The sequence below is a fragment of the Salvelinus alpinus genome, chromosome 9, assembly GCF_045679555.1.
Source record: "Salvelinus alpinus chromosome 9, SLU_Salpinus.1, whole genome shotgun sequence".
Lineage (NCBI taxonomy): Eukaryota > Metazoa > Chordata > Actinopteri > Salmoniformes > Salmonidae > Salvelinus > Salvelinus alpinus.
Genome location: NC_092094.1, coordinates 3,128,843 through 3,155,714, shown reverse-complemented (window position 1 = coordinate 3,155,714; position 26,872 = coordinate 3,128,843). Strand labels below are relative to the sequence as shown.

Sequence of the window (26,872 nt, the reverse complement as noted above, 5' to 3'; positions counted from 1 at the left end):
CGACGGTAATCCATAGCGTCCCTATCAAGAGTCTCTCGATTGATCATTTATTCTCAAGGTCACTGGGTTTAAAAGAATCGTCACGATGATGCGGTGTGCCTTCACTTCCTCCCTTTCCCCATTCTTCTACTAGGCTACACGCACACTGTTGCAGCCACAGGAAATGTACGGTTAAGTTATAAATGTAATTCCGTGGACCTGCCACTAGAGGACATAGATCCTTGTTTCCCCCTTTTTTTATGAGTCGTTTCCATAATCACCAACCACCCCCCTTCTCTTCTCCCTCCGTTGCTCGCTCGTTTGCTCCCCCACCCTCCCACCCTTTCTTTCTACCTCCTCCCTCCGTTGCTCGCTCGTTTGCTCCCCCTCTCTCCCTACTCTTCGACTCACCTCCAAGGGACGCAAAAACGCTAGTAACACACCAGCAGGTTAGCAAGCAGACTGTCAAGCGACAAGGACACGAGAGGGAAAAGCTACTTTTTAACGCCAGATATTATCCATCTGAAATAACGGAAACTGCACAACACGGTATGTGAATAGAGGGTTAACTATCAGAATCGAAGTATTTCTGGACATAGCATTGTATTTATATGGGATAACGGAGAAGTGATAGTAGTCTGCCCTAATTTACCCCACCTGAGAAATATGGATGCATGTTGACTTTTGAAGAATCAAAACAATAGTTGCAACACAAATGTAGTGAGTATTTAACATTTAACATTTATGTTATTTTGTGGCAATCTCTTCCTCTCAGTAAAGAGCAAATCATTTCCCGTTATGTGCCAATATATGATTGTGACGTGACTACCCTTTGATTTGACGTGAGGCCGTATGGAAGATGATTGAAGTAACAGTATACCGGTATTACCGGTAGCCTATCAATTAAATAGCGGATGGTTATTGCGACTCTTTGCCGCCTCTCATATCATGCTATAGCTGGGGTTGTAAATAACGTAGGCTACAATGGGCCCCCACATCCAATGCCTCTGGTGGTAACCGCGAGGACACGGATTTGCTCGGGAAAATGCTGATTTGGTGTAAATGTGAACTTGGTAGTCCCGACCGGGTCCAGATGTGTTTTTATCCCCGGGTTAGCGGTTCAGCGGGGGGTATGAACGTTTACCTCCCAGACCATGTAGACCTGTAGCAGGCAGGCTGTGTCTGGTTAGAGGGTGGGCGTGACGATGGTCGTGACCGCCTGAAGTCAACGTCAGATACCAGCGTGTGCGCGACAGCGAATGGGAGAGAAGGAGAACGCGTGAGTAGAGGATATTGCAACTCAAATTGCGGCAGTTGTGATCACCCGTAATTGCGCGTGTGTGTGTGTGTATAGTGTGACCTTTGGCTTATTATCCATTATGCTACATTCAAGACTTGTAGCACGATTTGAATTCTAGCATGTCAGACACTGCAGGACTGTAGGATGTTGCAAGACAGTACCCAGTCATGTGATCGACAATTCTATTGCAGCTGTGAAATGATTTGAGTCCTGTCCTCGGACTGATAACTTATGATATCCATGCCTTTGAACACTGGAGGTAGCTGAGGGGAGAACGGCTCATTATAATTGGCTGGAACCCGAGTGAATGGAAAGGTGTCTAACACATGGAAACCATTTGTTAGAAGTGCTGGATACCAGTCCATTGATTCAATTCCAGCCATTACAATGAGCCCGTCCTCCCCAATTACCGGCCCCCTGTGCCTTTGATGAACGGAAAGAAAGATGTCCATCTCCTAGAGTTGGTAATGTTGGAGAACAACCATACAGACACCCTCTGTCTATCTGTTAGGGTTGGTAATGTTGGATAACAACCATACAGACACCCTCTGTCTATCTGTTAGGGTTGGTAATGTTGGAGAACAACCATACAGACACCCTCTGTCTATCTGTTAGGGTTGGTAATGTTGGAGAACAACCATACAGACACCCTCTGTCTATCTGTTAGGGTTGGTAATGTTGGAGAACAACCATACAGACACCCTCTGTCTGTCTGTTAGGGTTGGTAATGTTGGAGAACAACCATACAGACACCCTCTGTCTATCTGTTAGGGTTGGTAATGTTGGAGAACAACCATACAGACACCCTCTGTCTATCTGTTAGGGTTGGTAATGTTGGAGAACAACCATACAGACACCCTCTGTCTATCTGTTAGGGTTGGTAATGTTGGAGAACAACCATACAGACACCCTCTGTCTATCTGTTAGGGTTGGTAATGTTGGAGAACAACCATACAGACACCCTCTGTCTATCTGTTAGGGTTGGTAATGTTGGAGAACAACCATACAGACACCCTCTGTCTATCTGTTAGGGTTGGTAATGTTGGAGAACAACCATACAGACACCCTCTGTCTATCTGTTAGGGTTGGTAATGTTGGAGAACAACCATACAGACACCCTCTGTCTATCTGTTAGGGTTGGTAATGTTGGATAACAACCATACAGACACCCTCTGTCTATCTGTTAGGGTTGGTAATGTTGGAGAACAACCATACAGACACCCTCTGTCTATCTGTTAGGGTTGGTAATGTTGGAGAACAACCATACAGACACCCTCTGTCTGTCTGTTAGGGTTGGTAATGTTGGATAACAACCATACAGACACCCTCTGTCTATCTGTTAGGGTTGGTAATGTTGGAGAACAACCATACAGACACCCTCTGTCTATCTGTTAGGGTTGGTAATGTTGGATGGACAACCATACAGACACCCTCTGTCTATCTGTTAGGGTTGGTAATGTTGGAGAACAACCATACAGACACCCTCTGTCTATCTGTTAGGGTTGGTAATGTTGGATAACAACCATACAGACACCCTCTATCTATCTGTTAGGGTTGGTAATGTTGATGGACAACCATACAGACACCCTCTGTCTATCTGTTAGGGTTGGTAATGTTGGAGAACAACCATACAGACACCCTCTGTCTATCTGTTAGGGTTGGTAATGTTGGAGAACAACCATACAGACACCCTCTGTCTATCTGTTAGGGTTGGTAATGTTGGATAACAACCATACAGACACCCTCTGTCTATCTGTTAGGGTTGGTAATGTTGGAGAACAACCATACAGACACCCTCTGTCTATCTGTTAGGGTTGGTAATGTTGGAGAACAACCATACAGACACCATCTGTCTATCTGTTAGGGTTGGTAATGTTGGAGAACAACCATACAGACACCATCTGTCTATCTGTTAGGGTTGGTAATGTTGGATAACAACCATACAGACACCATCTGTCTATCTGTTAGGGTTGGTAATGTTGGAGAACAACCATACAGACACCCTCTGTCTATCTGTTAGGGTTGGTAATGTTGATGGACAACCATACAGACACCCTCTGTCTATCTGTTAGGGTTGGTAATGTTGGAGAACAACCATACAGACACCCTCTGTCTATCTGTTAGGGTTGGTAATGTTGGAGAACAACCATACAGACACCCTCTGTCTATCTGTTAGGGTTGGTAATGTTGGAGAACAACCATACAGACACCCTCTGTCTATCTGTTAGGGTTGGTAATGTTGGAGAACAACCATACAGACACCCTCTGTCTATCTGTTAGGGTTGGTAATGTTGGAGAACAACCATACAGACACCCTCTGTCTATCTGTTAGGGTTGGTAATGTTGGAGAACAACCATACAGACACCCTCTGTCTATCTGTTAGGGTTGGTAATGTTGGAGAACAACCACACAGACACCCTCTGTCTATCTGTTAGGGTTGGTAATGTTGGAGAACAACCATACAGACACCCTCTGTCTGTCTGTCAGGGTTGGTAATGTTGGATAACAACCATACAGACACCCTCTGTCTATCTGTTAGGGTTGGTAATGTTGGAGAACAACCATACAGACACCCTCTGTCTATCTGTTAGGGTTGGTAATGTTGGAGAACAACCATACAGACACCCTCTGTCTATCTGTTAGGGTTGGTAATGTTGGAGAACAACCATACAGACACCCTCTGTCTGTCTGTTAGGGTTGGTAATGTTGGAGAACAACCATACAGACACCCTCTGTCTGTCTGTTAGGGTTGGTAATGTTGGAGAACAACCATACAGACACCCTCTGTCTATCTGTTAGGGTTGGTAATGTTGGAGAACAACCATACAGACACCCTCTGTCTATCTGTTAGGGTTGGTAATGTTGGAGAACAACCATACAGACACCCTCTGTCTGTCTGTTAGGGTTGGTAATGTTGGAGAACAACCATACAGACACCCTCTGTCTATCTGTTAGGGTTGGTAATGTTGGATAACAACCATACAGACACCCTCTGTCTATCTGTTAGGGTTGGTAATGTTGGAGAACAACCATACAGACACCCTCTGTCTATCTGTTAGGGTTGGTAATGTTGATGGACAACCATACAGACACCCTCTGTCTATCTGTTAGGGTTGGTAATGTTGGAGAACAACCATACAGACACCCTCTGTCTATCTGTTAGGGTTGGTAATGTTGGAAAACAACCATACAGACACCCTCTGTCTATCTGTTAGGGTTGGTAATGTTGGAGAACAACCATACAGACACCCTCTGTCTATCTGTTAGGGTTGGTAATGTTGGAGAACAACCATACAGACACCCTCTGTCTGTCTGTTAGGGTTGGTAATGTTGGAGAACAACCATACAGACACCCTCTGTCTATCTGTTAGGGTTGGTAATGTTGGAGAACAACCATACAGACACCCTCTGTCTGTCTGTTAGGGTTGGTAATGTTGGAGAACAACCATACAGACACCCTCTGTCTATCTGTTAGGGTTGGTAATGTTGGAGAACAACCATACAGACACCCTCTGTCTATCTGTTAGGGTTGGTAATGTTGGAGAACAACCATACAGACACCCTCTGTCTATCTGTTAGGGTTGGTAATGTTGGAGAACAACCATACAGACACCCTCTGTCTGTCTGTTAGGGTTGGTAATGTTGGAGAACAACCATACAGACACCCTCTGTCTATCTGTTAGGGTTGGTAATGTTGGAGAACAACCATACAGACACCCTTTGTCTATCTGTTAGGGTTGGTAATGTTGGAGAACAACCATACAGACACCCTCTGTCTATCTGTTAGGGTTGGTAATGTTGGAGAACAACCATACAGACACCCTCTGTCTGTCTGTTAGGGTTGGGTAATGTTGGAGAACAACCATACAGACACCATCTGTCTGTCTGTTAGGGTTGGTAATGTTGGAGAACAACCATACAGACACCCTCTGTCTGTCTGTTAGGGTTGGTAATGTTGGAGAACAACCATACAGACACCCTCTGTCTATCTGTTAGGGTTGGTAATGTTGGAGAACAACCATACAGACACCATCTGTCTATCTGTTAGGGTTGGTAATGTTGGAGAACAACCATACAGACACCCTCTGTCTATCTGTTAGGGTTGGTAATGTTGGAGAACAACCATACAGACACCCTCTGTCTATCTGTTAGGGTTGGTAATGTTGGAGAACAACCATACAGACACCCTCTGTCTATCTGTTAGGGTTGGTAATGTTGGAGAACAACCATACAGACACCCTCTGTCTATCTGTTAGGGTTGGTAATGTTGGAGAACAACCATACAGACACCCTCTGTCTATCTGTTAGGGTTGGTAATGTTGGAGAACAACCATACAGACACCCTCTGTCTATCTGTTAGGGTTGGTAATGTTGGAGAACAACCATACAGACACCCTCTGTCTATCTGTTAGGGTTGGTAATGTTGGAGAACAACCATACAGACACCCTCTGTCTATCTGTTAGGGTTGGTAATGTTGGAGAACAACCATACAGACACCCTCTGTCTGTCTGTTAGGGTTGGTAATGTTGGAGAACAACCATACAGACACCCTCTGTCTATCTGTTAGGGTTGGTAATGTTGGAGAACAACCATACAGACACCCTCTGTCTATCTGTTAGGGTTGGTAATGTTGGAGAACAACCATACAGACACCCTCTGTCTATCTGTTAGGGTTGGTAATGTTGGAGAACAACCATACAGACACCCTCTGTCTATCTGTTAGGGTTGGTAATGTTGGAGAACAACCATACAGACACCCTCTGTCTATCTGTTAGGGTTGGTAATGTTGGAGAACAACCATACAGACACCCTCTGTCTATCTGTTAGGGTTGGTAATGTTGGAGAACAACCATACAGACACCCTCTGTCTATCTGTTAGGGTTGGTAATGTTGGAGAACAACCATACAGACACCCTCTGTCTATCTGTTAGGGTTGGTAATGTTGGAGAACAACCATACAGACACCCTCTGTCTATCTGTTAGGGTTGGTAATGTTGGAGAACAACCATACAGACACCCTCTGTCTATCTGTTAGGGTTGGTAATGTTGGAGAACAACCATACAGACACCCTCTGTCTATCTGTTAGGGTTGGTAATGTTGGAGAACAACCATACAGACACCCTCTGTCTATCTGTTAGGGTTGGTAATGTTGGAGAACAACCATACAGACACCCTCTGTCTATCTGTTAGGGTTGGTAATGTTGGAGAACAACCATACAGACACCCTCTGTCTATCTGTTAGGGTTGGTAATGTTGGAGAACAACCATACAGACACCCTCTGTCTATCTGTTAGGGTTGGTAATGTTGGAGAACAACCATACAGACACCCTCTGTCTATCTGTTAGGGTTGGTAATGTTGGAGAACAACCATACAGACACCCTCTGTCTATCTGTTAGGGTTGGTAATGTTGGAGAACAACCATACAGACACCCTCTGTCTATCTGTTAGGGTTGGTAATGTTGGAGAACAACCATACAGACACCCTCTGTCTATCTGTTAGGGTTGGTAATGTTGGAGAACAACCATACAGACACCCTCTGTCTATCTGTTAGGGTTGGTAATGTTGGAGAACAACCATACAGACACCCTCTGTCTATCTGTTAGGGTTGGTAATGTTGGAGAACAACCATACAGACACCCTCTGTCTATCTGTTAGGGTTGGTAATGTTGGAGAACAACCATACAGACACCCTCTGTCTATCTGTTAGGGTTGGTAATGTTGGAGAACAACCATACAGACACCCTCTGTCTATCTGTTAGGGTTGGTAATGTTGGAGAACAACCATACAGACACCCTCTGTCTATCTGTTAGGGTTGGTAATGTTGGAGAACAACCATACAGACACCCTCTGTCTATCTGTTAGGGTTGGTAATGTTGGAGAACAACCATACAGACACCCTCTGTCTATCTGTTAGGGTTGGTAATGTTGGAGAACAACCATACAGACACCCTCTGTCTATCTGTTAGGGTTGGTAATGTTGGAGAACAACCATACAGACACCCTCTGTCTATCTGTTAGGGTTGGTAATGTTGGAGAACAACCATACAGACACCCTCTGTCTATCTGTTAGGGTTGGTAATGTTGGAGAACAACCATACAGACACCCTCTGTCTATCTGTTAGGGTTGGTAATGTTGGAGAACAACCATACAGACACCCTCTGTCTATCTGTTAGGGTTGGTAATGTTGGAGAACAACCATACAGACACCCTCTGTCTATCTGTTAGGGTTGGTAATGTTGGAGAACAACCATACAGACACCCTCTGTCTATCTGTTAGGGTTGGTAATGTTGGAGAACAACCATACAGACACCCTCTGTCTGTCTGTTAGGGTTGGTAATGTTGGAGAACAACCATACAGACACCCTCTGTCTGTCTGTCTGTTAGGGTTGGTAATGTTGGAGAACAACCATACAGACACCCTCTGTCTGTCTGTTAGGGTTGGTAATGTTGGAGAACAACCATACAGACACCCTCTGTCTGTCTGTTAGGGTTGGTAATGTTGGAGAACAACCATACAGACACCCTCTGTCTATCTGTTAGGGTTGGTAATGTTGGAGAACAACCATACAGACACCCTCTGTCTGTCTGTTAGGGTTGGTAATGTTGGAGAACAACCATACAGACACCCTCTGTCTATCTGTTAGGGTTGGTAATGTTGGAGAACAACCATACAGACACCCTTTGTCTATCTGTTAGGGTTGGTAATGTTGGAGAACAACCATACAGACACCCTCTGTCTATCTGTTAGGGTTGGTAATGTTGGAGAACAACCATACAGACACCCTCTGTCTATCTGTTAGGGTTGGTAATGTTGGAGAACAACCATACAGACACCCTCTGTCTATCTGTTAGGGTTGGTAATGTTGGAGAACAACCATACAGACACCCTCTGTCTGTCTGTTAGGGTTGGTAATGTTGGAGAACAACCATACAGACACCCTCTGTCTATCTGTTAGGGTTGGTAATGTTGGAGAACAACCATACAGACACCCTCTGTCTGTCTGTTAGGGTTGGTAATGTTGGAGAACAACCATACAGACACCCTCTGTCTATCTGTTAGGGTTGGTAATGTTGGAGAACAACCATACAGACACCCTCTGTCTGTCTGTTAGGGTTGGTAATGTTGGAGAACAACCATACAGACTCCCTCTGTCTATCTGTTAGGGTTGGTAATGTTGGAGAACAACCATACAGACACCCTCTGTCTATCTGTTAGGGTTGGTAATGTTGGAGAACAACCATACAGACACCCTCTGTCTATCTGATAGGGTTGGTAATGTTGGAGAACAACCATACAGACACCCTCTGTCTGTCTGTTAGGGTTGGTAATGTTGGAGAACAACCATACAGACACCCTCTGTCTGTCTGTTAGGGTTGGTAATGTTGGAGAACAACCATACAGACACCCTCTGTCTATCTGTTAGGGTTGGTAATGTTGGAGAACAACCATACAGACACCCTCTGTCTGTCTGTTAGGGTTGGTAATGTTGGAGAACAACCATACAGACACCCTCTGTCTATCTGTTAGGGTTGGTAATGTTTTAGAACAACCATACAGACACCCTCTGTCTATCTGTTAGGGTTGGTAATGTTGGAGAACAACCATACAGACACCCTCTGTCTGTGTGTTAGGGTTGGTAATGTTGGAGAACAACCATACAGACACCCTCTGTCTGTCTGTTAGGGTTGGTAATGTTGGAGAACAACCATACAGACACCCTCTGTCTATCTGTTAGGGTTGGTAATGTTGGAGAACAACCATACAGACACCCTCTGTCTGTGTGTTAGGGTTGGTAATGTTGGAGAACAACCATACAGACACCCTCTGTCTGTCTGTTAGGGTTGGTAATGTTGGAGAACAACCATACAGACACCCTCTGTCTATCTGTTAGGGTTGGTAATGTTGGAGAACAACCATACAGACACCCTCTGTCTGTCTGTTAGGGTTGGTAATGTTGGAGAACAACCATACAGACACCCTCTGTCTGTCTGTTAGGGTTGGTAATGTTGGAGAACAACCATACAGACACCCTCTGTCTGTCTGTTAGGGTTGGTAATGTTGGAGAACAACCATACAGACACCCTCTGTCTATCTGTTAGGGTTGGTAATGTTGGAGAACAACCATACAGACACCCTTTGTCTATCTGTTAGGGTTGGTAATGTTGGAGAACAACCATACAGACACCCTCTGTCTATCTGTTAGGGTTGGTAATGTTGGAGAACAACCATACAGACACCATCTGTCTATCTGTTAGGGTTGGTAATGTTGGAGAACAACCATACAGACACCCTCTGTCTATCTGTTAGGGTTGGTAATGTTGGAGAACAACCATACAGACACACTCTGTCTATCTGTTAGGGTTGGTAATGTTGGAGAACAACCATACAGACACCCTCTGTCTATCTGTTAGGGTTGGTAATGTTGGAGAACAACCATACAGACACCCTCTGTCTATCTGTTAGGGTTGGTAATGTTGGAGAACAACCATACAGACACCCTCTGTCTATCTGTTAGGGTTGGTAATGTTGGAGAACAACCATACAGACACCCTCTGTCTATCTGTTAGGGTTGGTAATGTTGGAGAACAACCATACAGACACCCTCTGTCTGTGTGTTAGGGTTGGTAATGTTGGAGAACAACCATACAGACACCCTCTGTCTGTCTGTTAGGGTTGGTAATGTTGGAGAACAACCATACAGACACCCTCTGTCTGTCTGTCTGTTAGGGTTGGTAATGTTGGAGAACAACCATACAGACACCCTCTGTCTATCTGTTAGGGCTGGTAATGTTGGAGAACAACCATACAGACACCCTCTGTCTATCTGTTAGGGTTGGTAATGTTGGAGAACAACCATACAGACACCCTCTGTCTGTCTGTTAGGGTTGGTAATGTTGGAGAACAACCATACAGACACCCTCTGTCTGTCTGTTAGGGTTGGTAATGTTGGAGAACAACCATACAGACACCCTCTGTCTATCTGTTAGGGTTGGTAATGTTGGAGAACAACCATACAGACACCCTCTGTCTGTCTGTTAGGGTTGGTAATGTTGGAGAACAACCATACAGACACCCTCTGTCTATCTGTTAGGGTTGGTAATGTTGGAGAACAACCATACAGACACCCTTTGTCTATCTGTTAGGGTTGGTAATGTTGGAGAACAACCATACAGACACCCTCTGTCTATCTGTTAGGGTTGGTAATGTTGGAGAACAACCATGCAGACACCCTCTGTCTATCTGTTAGGGTTGGTAATGTTGGAGAACAACCATACAGACACCCTCTGTCTATCTGTTAGGGTTGGTAATGTTGGAGAACAACCATACAGACACCCTCTGTCTGTCTGTTAGGGTTGGTAATGTTGGAGAACAACCATACAGACACCCTCTGTCTGTCTGTTAGGGTTGGTAATGTTGGAGAACAACCATACAGACACCCTCTGTCTGTCTGTTAGGGTTGGTAATGTTGGAGAACAACCATACAGACACCCTCTGTCTATCTGTTAGGGTTGGTAATGTTGGAGAACAACCATACAGACACCCTCTGTCTATCTGTTAGGGTTGGTAATGTTGGAGAACAACCATACAGACACCCTCTGTCTATCTGTTAGGGTTGGTAATGTTGGAGAACAACCATACAGACACCCTCTGTCTATCTGTTAGGGTTGGTAATGTTGGAGAACAACCATACAGACACCCTCTGTCTATCTGTTAGGGTTGGTAATGTTGGAGAACAACCATACAGACACCCTCTGTCTATCTGTTAGGGTTGGTAATGTTGGAGAACAACCATACAGACACCCTCTGTCTATCTGTTAGGGTTGGTAATGTTGGAGAACAACCATACAGACACCCTCTGTCTGTGTGTTAGGGTTGGTAATGTTGGAGAACAACCATACAGACACCCTCTGTCTGTCTGTTAGGGTTGGTAATGTTGGAGAACAACCATACAGACACCCTCTGTCTGTCTGTCTGTTAGGGTTGGTAATGTTGGAGAACAACCATACAGACACCCTCTGTCTATCTGTTAGGGCTGGTAATGTTGGAGAACAACCATACAGACACCCTCTGTCTATCTGTTAGGGTTGGTAATGTTGGAGAACAACCATACAGACACCCTCTGTCTGTCTGTTAGGGTTGGTAATGTTGGAGAACAACCATACAGACACCCTCTGTCTGTCTGTTAGGGTTGGTAATGTTGGAGAACAACCATACAGACACCCTCTGTCTATCTGTTAGGGTTGGTAATGTTGGAGAACAACCATACAGACACCCTCTGTCTGTGTGTTAGGGTTGGTAATGTTGGAGAACAACCATACAGACACCCTCTGTCTGTCTGTTAGGGTTGGTAATGTTGGAGAACAACCATACAGACACCCTCTGTCTGTCTGTCTGTTAGGGTTGGTAATGTTGGAGAACAACCATACAGACACCCTCTGTCTATCTGTTAGGGCTGGTAATGTTGGAGAACAACCATACAGACACCCTCTGTCTATCTGTTAGGGTTGGTAATGTTGGAGAACAACCATACAGACACCCTCTGTCTGTCTGTTAGGGTTGGTAATGTTGGAGAACAACCATACAGACACCCTCTGTCTGTCTGTTAGGGTTGGTAATGTTGGAGAACAACCATACAGACACCCTCTGTCTATCTGTTAGGGTTGGTAATGTTGGAGAACAACCATACAGACACCCTCTGTCTGTCTGTTAGGGTTGGTAATGTTGGAGAACAACCATACAGACACCCTCTGTCTATCTGTTAGGGTTGGTAATGTTGGAGAACAACCATACAGACACCCTTTGTCTATCTGTTAGGGTTGGTAATGTTGGAGAACAACCATACAGACACCCTCTGTCTATCTGTTAGGGTTGGTAATGTTGGAGAACAACCATGCAGACACCCTCTGTCTATCTGTTAGGGTTGGTAATGTTGGAGAACAACCATACAGACACCCTCTGTCTATCTGTTAGGGTTGGTAATGTTGGAGAACAACCATACAGACACCCTCTGTCTGTCTGTTAGGGTTGGTAATGTTGGAGAACAACCATACAGACACCCTCTGTCTGTCTGTTAGGGTTGGTAATGTTGGAGAACAACCATACAGACACCCTCTGTCTGTCTGTTAGGGTTGGTAATGTTGGAGAACAACCATACAGACACCCTCTGTCTGTCTGTTAGGGTTGGTAATGTTGGAGAACAACCATACAGACACCCTCTGTCTATCTGTTAGGGTTGGTAATGTTGGAGAACAACCATACAGACACCCTCTGTCTGTCTGTTAGGGTTGGTAATGTTGGAGAACAACCATACAGACACCCTCTGTCTATCTGTTAGGGTTGGTAATGTTTTAGAACAACCATACAGACACCCTCTGTCTATCTGTTAGGGTTGGTAATGTTGGAGAACAACCATACAGACACCCTCTGTCTGTCTGTTAGGGTTGGTAATGTTGGAGAACAACCATACAGACACCCTCTGTCTGTCTGTTAGGGTTGGTAATGTTGGAGAACAACCATACAGACACCCTCTGTCTATCTGTTAGGGTTGGTAATGTTGGAGAACAACCATACAGACACCCTCTGTCTGTCTGTCTGTTAGGGTTGGTAATGTTGGAGAACAACCATACAGACACCCTCTGTCTGTCTGTTAGGGTTGGTAATGTTGGAGAACAACCATACAGACACCCTCTGTCTGTCTGTTAGGGTTGGTAATGTTGGAGAACAACCATACAGACACCCTCTGTCTGTCTGTTAGGGTTGGTAATGTTGGAGAACAACCATACAGACACCCTCTGTCTATCTGTTAGGGTTGGTAATGTTGGAGAACAACCATACAGACACCCTTTGTCTATCTGTTAGGGTTGGTAATGTTGGAGAACAACCATACAGACACCCTCTGTCTATCTGTTAGGGTTGGTAATGTTGGAGAACAACCATACAGACACCATCTGTCTATCTGTTAGGGTTGGTAATGTTGGAGAACAACCATACAGACACCCTCTGTCTATCTGTTAGGGTTGGTAATGTTGGAGAACAACCATACAGACACCCTCTGTCTATCTGTTAGGGTTGGTAATGTTGGAGAACAACCATACAGACACCCTCTGTCTATCTGTTAGGGTTGGTAATGTTGGAGAACAACCATACAGAAACCCTCTGTCTATCTGTTAGGGTTGGTAATGTTGGAGAACAACCACACAGACACCATCTGTCTATCTGTTAGGGCTGGTAATGTTGGAGAACAACCATACAGACACCCTCTGTCTGTCTGTTAGGGTTGGTAATGTTGGAGAACAACCATACAGACACCCTCTGTCTGTCTGTCAGGGTTGGTAATGTTGGAGAACAACCATACAGACACCCTCTGTCTATCTGTTATGGTTGGTAATGTTGGAGAACAACCATACAGACACTCTCTGTCTGTCTGTTAGGGTTGGTAATGTTGGAGAACAACCATACAGACACCCTCTGTCTGTCTGTCAGGGTTGGTAATGTTGGAGAACAACCATACAGACACCCTCTGTCTGTCTGTTAGGGTTGGTAATGTTGGAGAACAACCATACAGACACCCTCTGTCTGTCTGTCAGGGTTGGTAATGTTGGAGAACAACCATACGGACACCCTCTGTCTGTCTGTTAGGGTTGGTAATGTTGGAGAACAACCATACAGACACCCTCTGTCTATCTGTTAGGGTTGGTAATGTTGGAGAACAACCATACAGACACCCTCTGTCTGTCTGTTAGGGTTGGTAATGTTGGAGAACAACCATACAGACACCCTCTGTCTATCTGTTAGGGTTGGTAATGTTGGAGAACAACCATACGGACACCCTCTGTCTATCTGTTAGGGTTGGTAATGTTGGAGAACAACCATACAGACACCCTCTGTCTATCTGTTAGGGTTGGTAATGTTGGAGAACAACCATACAGACACCCTCTGTCTATCTGTTAGGGTTGGTAATGTTGGAGAACAACCATACAGACACCCTCTGTCTATCTGTTAGGGTTGGTAATGTTGGAGAACAACCATACAGACACCCTCTGTCTATCTGTTAGGGTTGGTAATGTTGGAGAACAACCATACAGACACCCTCTGTCTATCTGTTAGGGTTGGTAATGTTGGAGAACAACCATACAGACACCCTCTGTCTATCTGTTAGGGTTGGTAATGTTGGAGAACAACCATACAGACACCCTCTGTCTATCTGTTAGGGTTGGTAATGTTGGAGAACAACCATACAGACACCCTCTGTCTATCTGTTAGGGTTGGTAATGTTGGAGAACAACCATACAGACACCATCTGTCTATCTGTTAGGGTTGGTAATGTTGGAGAACAACCACACAGACACCATCTGTCTATCTGTTAGGGCTGGTAATGTTGGAGAACAACCATACAGACACCCTCTGTCTGTCTGTTAGGGTTGGTAATGTTGGAGAACAACCATACAGACACCCTCTGTCTATCTGTTAGGGTTGGTAATGTTGGAGAACAACCATACAGACACCCTCTGTCTGTCTGTCAGGGTTGGTAATGTTGGAGAACAACCATACAGACACCCTCTGTCTATCTGTTAGGGTTGGTAATGTTGGAGAACAACCATACAGACACTCTCTGTCTATCTGTTAGGGTTGGTAATGTTGGAGAACAACCATACAGACACCCTCTGTCTGTCTGTCAGGGTTGGTAATGTTGGAGAACAACCATACGGACACCCTCTGTCTATCTGTTAGGGTTGGTAATGTCAAATCAAATTGTATTAGTCACGTGCCGAATACAACAGGTGTAGTAGACCTTACAGTGAAATGCTTACTTACAAGCCCTTAACCAACAATGCAGTACAAATAAGAATACGAAATAAAAGCAACAAGTAATTAAAGAGCAGCAGTAAAATAACAATAGTGAGACTATATACAGGGGGGCACCGGTACAGAGTCAATGGCACTCCGGTACCGCTTGCCATGCGGTAGTAAAGAGAACAGTCTATGACTAAGGTGGCTGGAGTCTTTGAGAATTTTTAGGGCCTTCCTCTGACACCACTGGGTATAGAGGTCCTGGATGGCAGGAAGCTTTGCCTCAGTGATGCCGTACGCACTACCCTCTGTAGTGCCTTGTGGTCGTAGGTCGAGCAGTTGCCATACCAGGCAGTGATGCAACCCGTCAGGATGCTCTCGATGGAGAAACTGTAGAACCTTTTGAGGAGCTGAGGACCCATGCCAAATCTTTTCACTCTCCTAAGGGGGAATAGGTTTCGTCGTGGACCATGTTCGTTTGTTGGTGATGTGGACACCAAGGAACTTGAAGCTCTCAACTTGCTCCACTACAGCCCCGTCGATGAGAATGGGGGCGTGCTCGGTCTTCCTTTTCCTGTAGTCCACAATCATCTCCTTTGTCTTGATCACGTTGAGGGAGAGGTTGTTGTCCTGGCACCACACGGCCAGGTCTCTGACCTCCTCCCTGTAGGCTGTCTCATCGTTGTCAGTGATCAGGCCTACCACTGTTGTGTCATCGGCAAACTTAATGATGGTGTTGGAGTCGTGCCTGGCCGTGCAGTCACGAGTGAACAGGGAGTGCAGGAGGGGACTGAGCACGCACCCCTGAGGCCCCCGTGTTGAGGATCAGCGTGGCGGATGTGTTGCTGCCTACCCTCACCACCTGGGAGCGGCCCTTCAGGAAGTCCAGGACACTCCCAGGGTATGGGTGAGCGTTTTCCTGTATGCTTACGTTGGAATACAGCTCATTGAGTGTGGTCTTAGTGCCAGCCTCACTCTGTGGTGGTATGTAAACAGCTACGAAAAATACAGATAAAAACTCTCTAGGTATGTAGTGTGGTCTACAGCTTATCATGAGATACTCTACCTCAGGCGAGCAAAACCTTGAGACTTACTTAGATATCGTGCACCAGCTGTTATTTACAAAAATACATAGACCGCCGCCCCTTGTCTTACCAGACTCCGCTGTTATAACCAGCCAGCTGTCTCATGATGCCATCTATTTTGTGAAGTGCACCAGTCTCTCCTGCAGCAAAGCAACCCACAACATGATGCTGCCACCCCCGTGCTTCACGGTTGGGATGGTGTTCTTCAGCTTGCGAGCATCCCTCTTTTTCCTCCAAAAATAACGGTGGTCATTATGGCCAAACAGTTCTATTTTTGTTTCATCAGACCAGAGGATATTTCTCCAAAAAGTACGATCTTTGTCCCCATGTGCAGTTGCAAACCGTAGTCTGACTTTTTTATGGCGGTTTTGGAGCAGTAGCTTCTTCCTTGCTGAGCGGTCTTTAAGGTTATGACGATATAGGACTCGTTTTACTGTGGATATACTTTTGTACCTGTTTCCTCCAGCATCTTCACAAGGTCCTTTGCTGTTGTTCTGGGATTGATTTGCACTTTTCACACCAAAGTACGTTCATCTCTAGGAGACAGAACGCATCTCCTTCCTGAGCGGTATGACGGCTGCGTGGTCCCATGATGTTTATACTTGCGTACTATTGTTTGTACAGATGAACGTGGTACCTTCAGGCGTTTGGAAATTACTCCCAAGGATGAATCAGACTTGTGGAGGTCTCCAAAACATTTCTGAGGTCTTGGCTGATTTCTTTAGATTTTCCCATGATGTCAAGCAAAGAGGCACTGACTTTGTAGGTAGGCCTTGAAATACATCCACAGGTACACCTCCAATTGACTCAAATGATGTCAATTAGCCTATCAGAAGCTTCTAAAGCCATGGCATAATTTTCTGGAATTTTCCAAGCTGTTTAAAGGCACAGTCAACTTAGTGTATATAAACGGGCTCCCTGCCTGTGCGATTAAACCCCTACAACTCATCCAGAACGCCGCAGCCCGTCTGGTGTTCAACCTTCCCAAGTTCTCTCACGTCACCCCGCTCCTCCGCTCTCTCCACTGGCTTCCAGTTGAAGCTCGCATCCGCTACAAGACCATGGTGCTTGCCTACGGAGCTGTGAGGGGAACGGCACCTCCGTACCTTCAGGCTCTGATCAGGCCCTACACCCAAACAAGGGCACTGCGTTCATCCACCTCTGGCCTGCTCGCCTCCCTACCTCTGAGGAAGTACAGCTCCCGCTCAGCCCAGTCAAAACTGTTCGCTGCTCTGGCACCCCAATGGTGGAACAAACTCCCCCACGACGCCAGGTCAGCGGAATCAATCACCACCTTCCGGAGACACCTGAAACCCCACCTCTTTAAGGAATACCTAGGATAGGATAAAGTAATCCTTCTAACCCCCCCCCCCCCTTAGAGTTAGATGCACTATTGTAAAGTGGTTGTTCCACTGGACATCATAAGGTGAATGCACCAACTTGTAAGTCGCTCTGGATAAGAGGGTCTGCTAAATGACTTAAATGTAAATGTAATAAACTTCTGACTCACTGGAATTGTGATACAGTGAATTATAAGTGAAATAATCTGTAAACAATTGTTGGAAAAATTACTTGTGTCATGCACAAAGTAGATGTCCTAACTGACTTGCCAAAACTATAGCTTGTTAACAAGAAATTTGTGGAGTGGTTGAAAAACAAGTTTTAATGACTCCAACCTAAGTGTATGTAAACTTCTGACTTCAACTGTATATTCTTAGGACCAGATGGAAAAAGGAGGACATTTTCCTCATGCGATAATTCTTCGTAAGATCTGTATAAAAAAGCAACGGACCAATAAAGCTTAAAAATAGAAATGTTGCTAAAAGTAATTAGGAAAGAAGAAGAACTCAACCAACATGAGTCGAGTTGCAACCAATTTTTTAAATAATCATTGCAAAGGAAAAGGCACAAAGCTGGCTCACCATTTATTTTTTATTTTTTATTTAAACAACTATTAAAAGCTTTTTAAATCATCCTAAAACTAAGCATCTCAATAAATATGACAAAGGTATGTCAAAATCAGGTAATGCCAAATTCCAGTCTGAAGGACACTTTGAATTATTTTCCCTCAGTCATTAGGTGTTTGTTCTAACGAGTCAGAAGGCACGTTCCTGTTCCCGAGAGTCGTAGCTTTCAGGAATGAGGTCATAATATTTTGTAGCTAAAAACTAGAGCCAAATTTATAGGAAGAAAAAAATATCAACATGCCACATAGGCACTAGAACCCCCCCTATAGACACTATAGACAACCCCCCTATAGACACTATAGACAACCCCACTATAGACACTATAGACAACCCCACTATAGACACTATAGACAACCCCACTATAGACAACCCCACTATAGACACTATAGACAACCCCACTATAGACAACCCCACTATAGACACTATAGACAACCCCACTATAGACACTATAGACAACCCCACTATAGACAACCCCACTATAGACACTATAGACAACCCCACTATAGACAACCCCACTATAGACACTATAGACAACCCCCCTATAGACACTATAGACAACCCCACTATAGACAACCCCCCTATAGACACTATAGACAACCCCACTATAGACAACCCCACTATAGACACTATAGACAACCCCCCTATAGACACTATAGACAACCCCACTATAGACACTATAGACAACCCCACTATAGACACTATAGACACTATAGACAACCCCACTATAGACAACCCCACTATAGACACTATAGACAACCCCACTATAGACAACCCCACTATAGACACTATAGACACTATAGACAACCCCACTATAGACACTATAGACAACCCCACAACCCCACTATAGACACTATAGACAACCCCACTATAGACACTATAGACAACCCCACTATAGACAACCCCACTATAGACACTATTGACAACCCCACTATAGACACTATAGACAACCCCACTATAGACAACCCCACTATAGACACTATAGACAACCCCACTATAGACACTATAGACAACCCCACTATAGACAACCCCACTATAGACACTATAGACAACCCCCCTATAGACAACCCCACTATAGACAACCCCACTATAGACACTATAGACACTATAGACAACCCCACTATAGACAACCCCACTATAGACACTATAGACACTATAGACACTATAGACACTATAGACACTATAGACAACCCCACTATAGACAACCCCACTATAGACACTATAGACACTATAGACAACCCCACTATAGACAACCCCACTATAGACACTATAGACAACCCCACTATAGACAACCCCACTATAGACACTATAGACAACCCCACTATAGACACTATAGACACTATAGACAACCCCACTATAGACAACCCCACTATAGACACTATAGACAACCCCACTATACACACTATTGACAACCACACTATAGACACTATAGACAACCCCACTATAGACAACCCCACTATAGACACTATAGACAACCCCACTATAGACACTATAGACACTATAGACAACCCCACTATAGACAACCCCACTATAGACACTATAGACAACCCCACTATAGACAACCCCACTATAGACACTACAGACAACCCCACTATAGACACTATAGACAACCCCACTATAGACACTATAGACAACCCCACTATAGACAACCCCACTATAGACAACCCCACTATAGACACTATAGACAACCCCACTATAGACACTATAGACAACCCCACTATAGACACTATAGACAACCCCACTATAGACACTATAGACAACCCCACTATAGACACTATAGACAACCCCACTATAGACAACCCCACTATAGACACTATAGACAACCCCACTATAGACAACCCCACTATAGACACTATAGACAACCCCACTATAGACACTATAGACAACCCCACTATAGACACTATAGACAACCCCACTATAGACAACCCCACTATAGACACTATAGACAACCCCACTATAGACACTATAGACAACCCCCCTATAGACACTATAGACAACCCCACTATAGACACTATAGACAACCCCACTATAGACAACCCCACTATAGACACTATAGACAACCCCACTATAGACACTATAGACAACCCCACTATAGACACTATAGACAACCCCCCTATAGACACTATAGACAACCCCACTATAGACACTATAGACAACCCCACTATAGACACTATAGACAACCCCACTATAGACACTATAGACAACCCCACTATAGACACTATAGACAACCCCACTATAGACAACCCCCCTATAGACACTATAGACACTATAGACACTATAGACAACCCCACTATAGACACTATAGACAACCCCCCTATAGACACTATAGACAACCCCACTATAGACACTATAGACAACCCCCCTATAGACACTATAGACAACCCCCCTATAGACACTATAGACAACCCCACTATAGACACTATAGACAACCCCACTATAGACAACCCCCCTATAGACACTATAGACAACCCCCCTATAGACACTATAGACAACCCCACTATAGACACTATAGACAACCCCACTATAGACAACCCCCCTATAGACACTATAGACAACCCCACTATAGACACTATAGACAACCCCACTATAGACACTATAGACAACCCCACTATAGACACTATAGACAACCCCCCTATAGACACTATAGACAACCCCACTATAGACACTATAGACAACCCCACTATAGACACTATAGACAACCCCACTATAGACAACCCCACTATAGACACTATAGACAACCCCCCTATAGACACTATAGACAACCCCACTATAGACACTATAGACAACCCCACTATAGACTACCCCACTATAGACACTATAGACAACCTCACTATAGACACTATAGACAACCCCCCTATAGACACTATAGACAACCTCACTATAGACACTATAGACAACCCCCCTATAGACACTATAGACAACCCCACTATAGACACTATAGACAATCCCACTATAGACACTATAGTCAACCCCACTATAGACAACCCCACTATAGACACTATAGACAACCCCACTATAGACACTATAGACAACCCCACTATAGACAACCCCCCTATAGACACTATAGACAACCCCACTATAGACACTATAGACAACCCCACTATAGACACTATAGACAACCCCACTATAGACACTATAGACAACCCCCCTATAGACACTATAGACAACCCCACTATAGACACTATAGACAACCCCACTATAGACACTATAGACAACCCCACTATAGACAACCCCACTATAGACACTATAGACAACCCCCCTATAGCCACTATAGACAACCCCACTATAGACACTATAGACAACCCCACTATAGACAACCCCACTATAGACACTATAGACAACCTCACTATAGACACTATAGACAACCCCCCTATAGACACTATAGACAACCTCACTATAGACACTATAGACAACCCCCCTATAGACACTATAGACAACCCCACTATAGACACTATAGACAACCCCACTATAGACACTATAGTCAACCCCACTATAGACAACCCCACTATAGACACTATAGACACTATAGACAACCCCACTATAGACAACCCCACTATAGACACTATAGACACTATAGACAACCCCACTATAGACACTATAGACACTATAGACAACCCCACTATAGACACTATAGACAACCCCACTATAGACACTATAGACACTATAGACAACCCCACTATAGACAACCCCACTATAGACACTATAGACAACCCCACTATAGACACTATAGACAACCCCACTATAGACAACCCCACTATAGACACTATAGACAACCCCACTATAGACACTATAGACAACCCCACTATAGACACTACCACTATAGACACTATAGACAACCCCACTATAGACACTATAGACAACCCCACTATAGACACTATAGACAACCCCACTATAGACACTATAGACAACCCCACTATAGACACTATATACAACCCCACTATAGACACTATAGACAACCCCACTATAGACAACCCCACTATAGACACTATAGACACTATAGACAACCCCACTATAGACACTATAGACAACCCCACTATAGACACTATAGTCAACCCCACTATAGACACTATAGACAACCCCCCTATAGACACTATAGACACTATAGACAACCCCCCTATAGACACTATAGACAACCCCACTATAGACAACCCCACTATAGACACTATAGACACTATAGACAACCCCACTATAGACACTATAGACAACCCCACTATAGACACTATAGACAACCCCACTATAGACACTATTGACAACCCCCCTATAGACACTATAGTCAACCCCACTATAGACAACCCCACTATAGACACTATAGACAACCCCACTATAGACAACCCCACTATAGACACTATAGACACTATAGACAACCCCACTATAGACACTATAGACAACCCCACTATAGACACTATAGACAACCCCACTATAGACACTATAGACAACCCCACTATAGACACTATAGACAACCCCACTATAGACACTATAGACAACCCCACTATAGACACTATAGACAACCCCACTATAGACACTATAGACAACCCCACTATAGACACTATAGACAACCCCACTATAGACAACCCCACTATAGACACTATAGACAACCCCACTATAGACAACCCCACTATAGACACTATAGACAACCCCACTATAGACAACCCCACTATAGACACTATAGACAACCCCACTATAGACACTATAGACAACCCCACTATAGACAACCCCACTATAGACACTATAGACAACCCCACTATAGACAACCCCACTATAGACAACCCCACTATAGACAACCCCACTATAGACACTATAGACAACCCCACTATAGACAACCCCACTATAGACAACCCCCCTATAGACACTATAGACAACCCCACTATAGACACTATAGACACTATAGACAACCCCACTATAGACACTATAGACAACCCCACTATAGACAACCCCACTATAGACACTATAGACAACCCCACTACAGACACTATAGACAACCCCACTATAGACAACCCCACTATAGACACTATAGACAACCCCACTATAGACACTATAGACAACCCCACTATAGACACTATAGACAACCCCACTATAGACACTATAGACAACCCCACTATAGACACTATAGACAACCCCACTATAGACACTATAGACAACCCCACTATAGACAACCCCACTATAGACACTATTGACAACCCCACTATAGACACTATATACAACCCCACTATAGACACCATTGACAACCCCACTATAGACACTATAGACAACCCCACTATAGACACTATAGACACTATAGACAACCCCACTATAGACACTATAGACAACCCCACTATAGACAACCCCACTATAGACAACCCCACTATAGACACTATAGACAACCCCACTATAGACAACCCCACTATAGACACTATAGAAAACCCCACTATAGACACTATAGACACTATAGACAACCCCACTATAGACAACCCCACTATAGACACTATAGACAACCCCACTATAGACACTATAGACACTATAGACAACCCCACTATAGACAACCCCACTATAGACAACCCCACTATAGACAACCCCACTATAGACACTATAGACAACCCCACTATAGACACTATAGACAACCCCACTATAGACACTATAGACAACCCCACTATAGACACTATAGACAACCCCACTATAGACACTATAGACAACCCCACTATAGACACTATAGACAACCCCACTATAGACACTATAGACAACCCCACTATAGACACTATAGACAACCCCACTATAGACACTATAGACAACCCCACTATAGACACTATAGACAACCCCACTATAGACACTATAGACAACCCCACTATAGATAATATAGACAACCCCCCTATAGACACTATAGACAACCCCACTATAGATACTATAGACAACCCCACTATAGACACTATAGACAACCCCCCTATAGACACTATAGACAACCCCACTATAGACAACCCCACTATAGACACTATAGACAACCCCCCTATAGACACTATAGACAACCCCACTATAGACAACCCCACTATAGACACTATAGACAACCCCACTATAGACACTATAGACACTATAGACAACCCCACTATAGACACTATAGACAACCCCCCTATAGACACTATAGACAACCCCACTATAGACACTATAGACAACCCCACTATAGACAACCCCCCTATAGACACTATAGACAACCCCACTATAGACAACCCCACTATAGACACTATAGACAACCCCACTATAGACACTATAGACACTATAGACAACCCCACTATAGACACTATAGACAACCCCCCTATAGACACTATAGACAACCCCCCTATAGACACTATAGACAACCCCACTATAGACACTATAGACACTATAGACAACCCCACTATAGACACTATAGACAACCCCCCTATAGACACTATAGACAACCCCACTATAGACACTATAGACAACCCCACTATAGACACTATAGACACTATAGACAACCCCACTATAGACACTATAGACAACCCCACTATAGACACTATAGTCAACCCCACTATAGACACTATAGACAACCCCACTATAGACACTATAGACAACCCCACTATAGACACTATAGACAACCCCCCTATAGACACTATAGACAACCCCACTATAGACAACCCCACTATAGACACTATAGACACTATAGACAACCCCACTATAGACACTATAGACAACCCCACTATAGACACTATAGACAACCCCACTATAGACACTATTGACAACCCCCCTATAGACACTATAGTCAACCCCACTATAGACAACCCCACTATAGACACTATAGACAACCCCACTATAGACAACCCCACTATAGACACTATAGACACTATAGACAACCCCACTATAGACACTATAGACAACCCCACTATAGACACTATAGACAACCCCACTATAGACACTATAGACAACCCCACTATAGACACTATAGACAACCCCACTATAGACACTATAGACAACCCCACTATAGACACTATAGACAACCCCACTATAGACACTATAGACAACCCCACTATAGACACTATAGACAACCCCACTATAGACAACCCCACTATAGACACTATAGACAACCCCACTATAGACAACCCCACTATAGACACTATAGACAACCCCACTATAGACAACCCCACTATAGACACTATAGACAACCCCACTATAGACAATATAGACAACCCCACTATAGACAACCCCACTATAGACACTATAGACAACCCCACTATAGACAACCCCACTATAGACAACCCCACTATAGACAACCCCACTATAGACACTATAGACAACCCCACTATAGACAACCCCACTATAGACAACCCCCCTATAGACACTATAGACAACCCCACTATAGACACTATAGACACTATAGACAACCCCACTATAGACACTATAGACAACCCCACTATAGACAACCCCACTATAGACACTATAGACAACCCCACTATAGACACTATAGACAACCCCACTATAGACAACCCCACTATAGACACTATAGACAACCCCACTATAGACACTATAGACAACCCCACTATAGACACTATAGACAACCCCACTATAGACACTATAGACAACCCCACTATAGACACTATAGACAACCCCACTATAGACACTATAGACAACCCCACTATAGACAACCCCACTATAGACACTATTGACAACCCCACTATAGACACTATATACAACCCCACTATAGACACTATTGACAACCCCACTATAGACACTATAGACAACCCCACTATAGACACTATAGACACTATAGACAACCCCACTATAGACACTATAGACAACCCCACTATAGACAACCCCACTATAGACAACCCCACTATAGACACTATAGACAACCCCACTATAGACAACCCCACTATAGACACTATAGAAAACCCCACTATAGACACTATAGACACTATAGACAACCCCACTATAGACAACCCCACTATAGACACTATAGACAACCCCACTATAGACACTATAGACACTATAGACAACCCCACTATAGACAACCCCACTATAGACAACCCCACTATAGACAACCCCACTATAGACACTATAGACAACCCCACTATAGACACTATAGACAACCCCACTATAGACACTATAGACAACCCCACTATAGACACTATAGACAACCCCACTATAGACACTATAGACAACCCCACTATAGACACTATAGACAACCCCACTATAGACACTATAGACAACCCCACTATAGACACTATAGACAACCCCACTATAGACACTATAGACAACCCCACTATAGACACTATAGACAACCCCACTATAGACACTATAGACAACCCCACTATAGACACTATAGACAACCCCACTATAGATACTATAGACAACCCCCCTATAGACACTATAGACAACCCCACTATAGATACTATAGACAACCCCACTATAGACACTATAGACAACCCCCCTATAGACACTATAGACAACCCCACTATAGACAACCCCACTATAGACACTATAGACAACCCCCCTATAGACACTATAGACAACCCCACTATAGACAACCTCACTATAGACACTATAGACAACCCCACTATGGACACTATAGACACTATAGACAACCCCACTATAGACACTATAGACAACCCCCCTATAGACACTATAGACAACCCCACTATAGACACTATAGACAACCCCACTATAGACAACCCCCCTATAGACACTATAGACAACCCCACTATAGACAACCCCACTATAGACACTATAGACAACCCCACTATAGACACTATAGACACTATAG

The 26,872-nt window shown here is 44.2% G+C and overlaps 1 protein-coding gene across 2 annotated transcripts in view; it reads left to right on the top strand.

The window, feature by feature from the left end:
- The first annotated feature begins 314 nt into the window (after positions 1-314).
- Positions 315-26,872, top strand: part of LOC139584153 (mitochondrial glutamate carrier 1-like) — a 103,612-nt gene continuing 77,054 nt past the window's right edge. For both annotated transcript variants that reach the window (XM_071415674.1, XM_071415673.1), the window contains exon 1: positions 315-528. The gene's annotated coding sequence lies outside the window, so the exon portion shown is untranslated. The remainder of the gene's footprint in view (positions 529-26,872) is intronic.